Here is a 9,521-nt window from a genome sequence, read left to right as displayed (position 1 = left end):
GTTCAGGATCAGGGATCTAGAATAGTGCTCAATAATTGTTTGTGAATTTGCATTAATTTTCACATAGTTAATACTAAGTGATAATAAGCTTTTAGCATACCATTATAGTAGCACCTTAAATCTGTAATAACTTTATTATGTTTATGTAATTTTCACTCCAACAAGATTAACTGTACCGGGTAATCCTCATAAATGTATAGTTATCAATCTTTAAAGAGTTAGAATGTGGCAATGATTCACTATTTATATGCCTCTCCAGTAGTTTTTATTTGTGGGTATGTTTCATGGAGAATGCCAGAAAGAATAATTCTCATTACTATCTTTGTAATTGTGTTTCTGATCTCACTTCCTGTATCACAGAGATCTTAGGAAGATACAGGAAGCAAGATTAAAATGTAATTTATGAAATTGAAAACAAAAAGAAAAAATAAAAGGAAGTAAGCTGTGATAATCACATTGCTATTTCCCTTTGAGAAGTGGTTTTGGAGTCTGTGTCTCTGATAATAGGTTTTAATATTTGTTTGTGATGCTCTGTAATCAGTGTAATTGTCAAGAGAGAAGAAATGATCCCAAGCAGAGTTCTCTCCAAGTTTTATGAGCACTGCCTCGATGCCAATGACTCTTTCCCCACTTGCTTTATTTTACATTAGTGAAGAGTCTCCTGGCTACTGTCACCTTGTGAAATGGAAGCACAATCTGTTTGCTTTGCCACATAAGACATCCTTGAAATTTGGTCAGAGTTCATTATCCTACTTGTACCTCATTTAGGCCGAGGTGTGGAGGAACATAAAACTAAAAACTTAGCTTGAGGCAGAGATGGAATGGATTTCAGTTTTGTAGGGAATTAGAAATTGCTTTACGATAGTTGGATTTTTACAGATAGGAAATAAATGTCCTCAAAGAAAAAGTAGCCAATAGAGGGAAAGAGTGTGAAGCACAAGGAGGATGCTGGGACAAGGGACAAGCACACAAGAGAATGAAAATGATGAAGAGATGTATGTGAAAATCCCTTAAGAAGGAATGGTATGGAATAACTGAAAGTGTGCATACTAAAACAAAAAGCAAATGCAGCCCTAGCTGCTGAAGAGAAATAATGCTCATGTATCTGGCCACAACTGCAAAAAGGAAATAAATTTGAGAAAAGCAGTGATTATTGAACATGTACACAAAGCAACAAAAAGCCATAAAATATATAAGACTTGGAATCACATGCACTTTGTTACAAGTGTGAGACTGTGACAGTAATAGAAACTTCACAGAAAAATACATAACTGTAGTATCAGTATAACAAATTGAAGCTGCTTTGGAAATACTCAGAGGGGTAGTGAGAAGGTAGAACTCAAAGAAACAGTCTTCCGTTGGCTACTCCTTTCATATAAGAAGTATATCATACATAAGTTTTATACTCTACCAATTGCTTTACTGAATAAAAACTGAAGTTAAATCAGTTGGTATTCTCAGTCAAGTTTAGACTGTAAAAGGAATCAATACCCAAAGCACGCTTTTAATAGTGCTGCGTTTTTAGGGCTTCTGAAATGCATTGTGATTTTTTTTTTCCCCTGTGACTTGTAGGTCTTTCCCTCCCTTCCTCCCTCCCTCCCTTCCTCCTTCCTTTCTACGTCTTTCCTTCCTTCATCCTTCCCTCCCTCTCTTCCTTCCTTCCTTCCTTCCTTTATTTCCCATTTTCCTGTGACCAGTTTTGCCACCCTGTCTGATGTCATAATCATTGCCAATTTTTAGTAGCACTCAGTTATTTTTCTATCTACCTGTCTGCATATCTGCTTGTCAACCTATTGTTTTTCTAATTCAGATCCTACTCATCGTTTTTTTTTTTTCTAATTCTGTACACAGACACAATGTGTATACAGGCATAGATACTTATTTGTTTATTATTTTAAAAGTCTGTTTATTCTAGGGCAAGCTGAGAGGCTTTTAAGCTTTCTGTGAGGAATTTAACGACACGACTTGGGAAGATTCTGGGTTCCCTGAAGTTAGCTTGTAAATGAGATCTTCCTCTAATTTACCACTTTCTCTGTTGTGTTTGTCCAAAAAAATGGATGAACTTTTACTTAAAGGACTGGCAAATAGTTAGACTGGTATTCTAGTCATGCTGCACTTTCTAATTTATGGATAGTAGATCTTTAAAAATCATCCAAAGAAACCCGTATGGAATGTTTTCTTTGAAATAGAAAATAAAAAACTTTATATATTTAATCTCACATAGAAAAATATTGTTTCACAGCTTCTAATTTACCATTTGTAGTATTCTTTTTTTCAAGTTTTTTTTTTTGTTTGTGTTTTGTTTTGTTTTGTTTTTAGAGAGAGAGGGAGAGAACTTAAGCAGGCTCCACACCCAGCACAGAGCCCAATGTAGGGCGTGATCTCTCAACACTGTGATCATGTCCTGAGCCAAAATCAAGAGTTGGACACTTAACCCACTGAGCCACTCAGGCACCCCACCATTTTTAGTTTTCTGATTAAGGCAAGTAACTATTTCTCTTAGGCCTCTGGTTTCCTCATACGTAAAATAGAACATATAATAAAACTGCCTTGAAGTGTTCTTTTTTTTTTTTTAAGATTTTATTCATTTGAGAGAGAGAATACACAAGTGGGGGGAGACTCAGAGGGAGAGGGAGAAGCAGACTCCTAGCTGAGCCAGGAACCCAATGTGGGTCTGGAACCCAGAACTTGGGGATCATGATATGAGCTGAAGGCAGACACTTAACCATCTAAGCCACCCAGGTGCCCTTGAAGTGTTCTTTTTAATAAAATAATAAATGTAAGTGTTTAGCACAGTGCCTAACATGTAGAAAGTACTCAATGAAAGTTAGTTATTATTATTGTTATTATTATAAGCTGATGATATACATATGTATAATTGTATACATGTATAATATCTAAGAGAGAAATAGCAAATTATAAAGTGGTTGTACCAAAATTTCAGAACATTTCATTTAGCTTAGAAGTGAGGGAAGTATCAAGATGGTTTGCAGATATTGGAGGAAGGCTGGCTGGACAGAAGGGTAGCTGGAACTGGTATAGCAGGAGCAGAATGAGGAAGGCATTATTATGTGAAGTAAAGTGCATAGTGCCACTGAGACTGAATTTAGAATTAGTATGTAGAGTACTCTGGTTTTGTAGCTTAATTGATTGCTTTAGATAAGTTTTGTATACAGTGATGGTATTCTGACAATCTTCAATTTTTATTTGGGCCCAGTTGGAATGCATTATAGTATGTTTGATAATGTGCTTTTGCCTGCAAGATGGATGAAACAATCCTCCAGGTGTTGCCACAGTAAGTTTTTTCTTTTCTTTAATAATTTTCAGTGTGGTGATATCTGCAAAAAACAGGTTAATTATCTTCGTGCTGTTGCCTGTCTCCAAAATTTTAAAAAGAGGTCTCATTTAAGTTTTTTGCTTATCATCATTTTTTTCCCATTTTATTGACATGTCCTGGGGTTTTATTGAAATTCACTATATTGTTGAAAGGTGATCTTTTTGTCAGAAGTGGGAATCAAAAATGTAATGCTGAGTGTTGGCAAATTCTAAAATATTTATAATCACATCAGAGATGATCGATGCTCTTGAGGAAAGATGTAAGTAACATTTCAGCAACCGCTGTGGAATTTCCTGCTTCTTTTGTAATGTGAAAAAAAGCTTTTTTGTGTTTTCAGAGTGATGTTTATAGCATGTACCCCTTCTCTAAACACTCCAAATTTTAAAACTTCAGAAGTTTCTCTCTTTGTGGTGTGCACTCTTGTGCTGCATTAGTTGCAAAAGCCTTAAAGTTGAAAACAAATTGAGAAATATTGATTCAGCCTAGGCTTAGAGACAGTAGGTTAGAAAAATAAAATCACCTGACTGTATCATACATCTTTGTTATAAAGCAGTAATTACTTCTTTGAGCCAATGCACTTCTTAAAACAGGTTTGAAGCAACTCTATATAGATGTCATAGACTCTGTTTTTCTCAAAATGTACATAATTGTAAAATACTGAATAGACGACTAGTGTTTAAGTAGAATCTTTAAAATATTTGTTAGCAATTTGAATTTTTTTCTTTAAAAGTGCTCTGTAGAATGGGTGGTGACCAGCTGCCACCGTTTGCCTAAAACTGAGAGATTTCCTAGATCAGGATTTAGTGCTCAAACCCCAGTCGTCAGGAAACCTGGATGGTTGGCTGCCCTAAATCTATCACCCAGCAAAACAACAACTGTATGCAAAATAGATGAACAACTCCTATACTGCCTGCATCTGCCCTATAACTACATTTTAAATTCAACGGATAGTAATTAGTTCAGATTCTCAGATAGTTCTGTTTTTCTTTATGAATATATTTCTCTATAGAGCAACTACTGTTTTAGTAACTGTGGTCATTTTCAAATGAAATATAAGCACCACGAAAATAACTGTTTAGCATTAATGATAATGTTCATAAAGTTCTTGCTATTTTAATTAAGGTGAGATCATAATTGAATTTTTAGTCAGATTAAAAGGGAAAACAGATAAATGTAATAAGAAACTGAGCAGATGGTCGTTACAGATACTAAAGGAAGAGAGAATAAGGAAAAACACAGAATCTACCTGTTTCTGTTTATTTCTAAAGTCCTATTTCATTTCCAGAGTCCATTAAAATTTAAGGTAGCAATTTAGGAAAAACCAAGACAATCAGATGCTAATCCAGGATAATTTGTTTCAGCTGGAGTATTGATTGAACCATACAATATTTGTAGTCAATACTTTACATTATTTATGAGCATTTGCTAATAAGCATTTTATGCATTGCTTCAACTATATTAACAAAGGAAAACAACACTGACAACAGTAAACAGATGCTTGGGAAGTTCTCTAGAAAGTCATTTGGGAGACTTTTTTAATATCCAAATACTTTAAATCTCCCCTTGACATCAATTAAATATCCAGATATTATTCCACTTCTTTGCTTTCCATAACAGCAAAACTTCGTGTATGTATGGTTTATGTTTTCATACTGTCCCTTCACACATACCATATTCCTATGCATGCACTTATTTACATTTCTAGCAAATATTTTTCCAGTGTGCTCAAATACATAACAAAACGCCCATTAACATCTTAACTTCTTTACTTTGTTGTCAAGTAGGTAACTCAAACATCATAATAAGGCAATATATAATCTTTGATCTCAGTCTGTGCCTTTCTTCCTCATCTCTGTAGCATGATCATCAACCACCTACTAACTGAACTCAGAATCCAAAGGGCATACTTGATCCCTCTTGCCCTTTTCCTAGAATATTATATGGTACTTAGTTGGAGTTCAACAAGTATTTGTTAAATCTCTTAATAAATATTTAATTATACTTAGAAAACCATAAAATTGAAGTTGGATACTAATCTGTATCAAGCACATTCTCTGGGTAAGAAACTTTATATATTTGACTCACATCTTTCCTTAATGACAAGAGACATTTAATTATCACTTTATAATTTATGAAGTACATTCACAAAATTTGCTCACTTGCTCATAAGCATCTCGGGAGGGTACTGAAGGCTGTAAGCCCCTTGAAAACAAAGCCCATGCCTTCTTCATTCTTTTATCCACAGCTTAGGACATAGTAGATTTTTTTTAAGCTTTTATTTATTTATTTATTTATTTATTTATTTATTTATTTTGAGAGATAGAGCGTGTGTGCACGCAAGCACAACAATACACTTTCAGAATCTGAAACCAGTCAGAATGTGGCTTTCAGTTCTGATTATGTTCTTATGTCCCATCATTCACCTTTTATTTTTCCAGGTTGAGAATTTTTTTATATCACAATGGCTTTTGTCTGAAATACTTTATACTCCAAATTATGCAAAGTCCTTAATTGTCCAATCAACATAATGACATTCTTTATAATTTACTCCCTCATTAAAGTACTCACATCTGATGGAATCTAGCTCAACATAAATAATAAGAAAAATATAAATTATGCCAAGGTTTGAATGTACCCCCGCAAAATTCATATGTTGAAACGTAACCCCCAAGAAAGTTGGGCCCTTGGGAGGGGATTAGGTGGGTCTGCCCTTGTGAATGTGATTATTGCCCTTACAAAGAGGCCAAAGAACTCTCCATTTCCCTCTCTGACATCTGAGGACATAAGAAGTAAGAAACTGAAGAAGAGCCCTCACTGGACCATGCTGATGCTCTGACCTCAAACTTTCAACCTCCAGAACTCTGAGAAAAAACCAACACTTATATGGTCAATTAATCTGTGACAAAGGAGGCAAGGAAATATGATGGGAAAGACAGTCTCTTCAATAAATAACCAGAAAACTGGATGGCAACATGCAAAAGAATGAAACTGGACCTCTTTCTTTCACCATACACAAAAATATACTCAAAATGAATTAAGGACCTACATGTGAAACCTAAAACCATAAAAATCCTAGAAGAGACCACAGGCAGTAATTTCTCTGACATCGGACATAGCAACATTTTTCTAGATCTCTCTCTTAAGGCAACGGAAACAAAAGCAAAGATACACTATTGGGACTTCATCAAAATAAAAAAAACCTTTTGTAGAGTGAAAAAAACCATTAACAAAACAAAAAGGCAACATACTAATGGAGATGTTTGCTAATGATATATGGGTTAAGGGGTTAATACCCAAAATATATAAAATACACAATTGAACACCAAAAATAAACAACCCTATATAAAAAATGGATAGAGAACCTGAATAAACATTTTCCCAAGGAGCACATAGAGATGGCCAACAAACACATGACAAGGGACCTTTTTCTAATGTCAGCCCAATGCAAGTGTATTTTCAGAATGAATACCTTTTTTTTTTTTTTTTTTTAATGTGAGATAGGAAGGAAGCAGAGTGGAAGGGATGGAGGGAGAAAAAGCAATAAAGAGCATGTTCATGACAACCAAAGACTATTTTTGAAAATTTTATGTCCAGTTCTGCAGTATTCTACTGTGGCTCTTTAGGGTGACATGGCCTTAGCCTGTGTCTCTTTCCCCTTCTGTGTGTGTGTTTGTGTGTGTGTGTGTGTGTGTTTCTATCTATCTGTCTGTCTCCTGTCTCTATCTCTTTTTTCTTTAATCTTCTATTTTTTCAACTAAATTCTTAAAGATGTGGGAGCAGAATGTGTAAGTAATCACACATTCAAAAGCTTTTGCTTCACATATTTATTTAAATTAAAAATAAACTATTAGGAGTCATTAATTTTGAAGGCATAATTGAAATATTTTGTAACTGAGTACTAATTCATTCTGTCAGTGGTTTGACTAAGTATTAGTCTTACTACATATTAATCTCATTAAGTTTTATTGAAAAATCACAACTGATAGCAATTATTTGTTTGCATATTTAAATTATTCCAAAACAGTTATATCTTTCTTTATCTAGTGAAGATTCCATTTTTCTCTTGTTTTGACTACAATGCACGTCCATGCAGAATTTCACTGTAGTAAATTGCAAAGGACATGACAAACACCCATTTCAGTCACCCCCAACCAATCAACAAGAAACTTTAAACTTAGATCCTCTTACCCATTTGATTAAATTGTTCAGTTCTCTTAGTTACTAAATATCACTCCTTTCTTACTACTTAAATCTCTCTGACTAATGCTTGCCCTTCCCTCAAAGGCTGAGTTTATTTAAAAGGCAGACAATCAGTGTCTCCACTTTCTCACCATATATTTCCTCCACAGTTATCATTCAACTTTTATATGCCCAGTAGTACAGGTTTTTCACCATTTCAACTTAAGTATTTTGTAATATATCATAAAGTCCAGTGGAACTTTTTGTCTTTCATTTGTTCATTACTGCTGACCATTACTATGGAACTTGTTTTGAAATCACATTCTTTCCCTTCATCCGTACCATTTTCTGGGGCCCTTTACTCCTTAAATCTTAAATAGCAGTGTCTGCTTCCCAGACCTCTTTTCTTGGCTTTCTTTTATTTTCTTACACCACCTCTGAAAAACTATACACATCCTTCTTTTCAACTAAATATTGAACTAATGGACAAAACTAGACTCATTACCATTTACCCCCAGACTACTTCACCTTGTAAGCTGCCCTGATTGTTCTTCGAGCACCCAGGTTGTTATCCAAGGCTTACTTCAAATTTCCTCTCTCACCCAATCTGCAACAAGTTTTTTTTTTTTTTTTCATAAGAACTGCTAGGATATATTACCTACAAATACTCATTCTCTTTCACTTACAAGCTATAATCTCCTAACTGTTCCCTCTGCATGCAAACTTTAATCCCTCTTTTCAATTCTCTAAAAAGCAATTCTTATTTCACTACCTTTGTTAAAAATCCTGTAATGCTCCCTCTAATTTTAAAAATAATAAGTTGCTCAGTATAGGGGGAGGCATAAAGCACATTTTCCCTCAGCAGCCTCAGAAGGAGACAACCCTGAAGACACCTTGATCTTGGGCTTCTAGTCTCCAGACTAGACAATTAACTTATTTTGTCTAAGCCATTCAGTTTGTGTACTTTAAAGCAGCTCTGGCAAACTAATACAATAATCAATAGCTAGAGGCCATTATACTGAGATAATCTCCATTAACAATAGCAATGAAGATGATTAAATATGTAGGAATAAACTTAAGAAGAATTATTCAAACATTTATGAAGGAGTTTTTAAAATACTCCTGAAGACAAAAATAGACTGAGAAAATGGAAAGACCTTCCTAGTTCATAGGTGGGGTAAGTCAACATTTTAAAGATATCAGTTCTCCCTATATTAACATGTTTCCCACATCCTTCTACCCTCCATGTGTAAATAATTAAAATCATCAAGGATGAGGAAATGGATCTATCCAGTATTGAACTCACACAGTAACAAAGGAACTTAATTGTATGATAAATGAATGACAAAACATTATTTGACAATGACAATTAAGAAAATATCAGAGTTCTTTGGAAAAATCTTTCATTTCAGGGTGAGGTTAGGGAAAGTACAAGATGATCCTAGAACAGCTGATGATGCTAATTAATGAAGTGGTCAAAAATATATAGTCATTAAAAAAAGAGACAAGCACCAACATGAAGCAGCCGCCAAACCTGAGACAATTTGAGCAACAAAATAAATAACAATGTTAATTTATGGATAGTTTATGATAAATTATGGATATGCAAATTATGGATAAGCTGTGGGCTAATTTAAATATTCACAATCTTTTTTTTAAATGAATAATTAATCATTAAATGAACGGAGAGGAGTAGCTCTTTCTTAAAGTAGCATGTGGAAGGAACAGGGAAAAAGAAAATTACCATTAGGCAAACACCTAAAGAGAAATTGATATTGCAGCCAAGATTTATTAATGATGCTAAAATTAGCGTGTGAAAGTATGATAAGAAAGAGATTATTTAAATCTTACTATATTCAGAGACATTGAAAAATTTGTTGAGGGAAGAATCAACAAGGCTTACATTTAAGTAGACGATATTGTTAACATGATAATGGGGAAAATTTTTCGATCAATGATATGATACTAGTTACTTAGGGATGTATATTTGGAATTCTTTAAGTAG

This window comes from Ailuropoda melanoleuca, chromosome 3 (assembly GCF_002007445.2).
Source record: "Ailuropoda melanoleuca isolate Jingjing chromosome 3, ASM200744v2, whole genome shotgun sequence".
Taxonomy (NCBI): Eukaryota; Metazoa; Chordata; class Mammalia; order Carnivora; family Ursidae; genus Ailuropoda; species Ailuropoda melanoleuca.
This window is presented reverse-complemented; position numbering follows the sequence as displayed.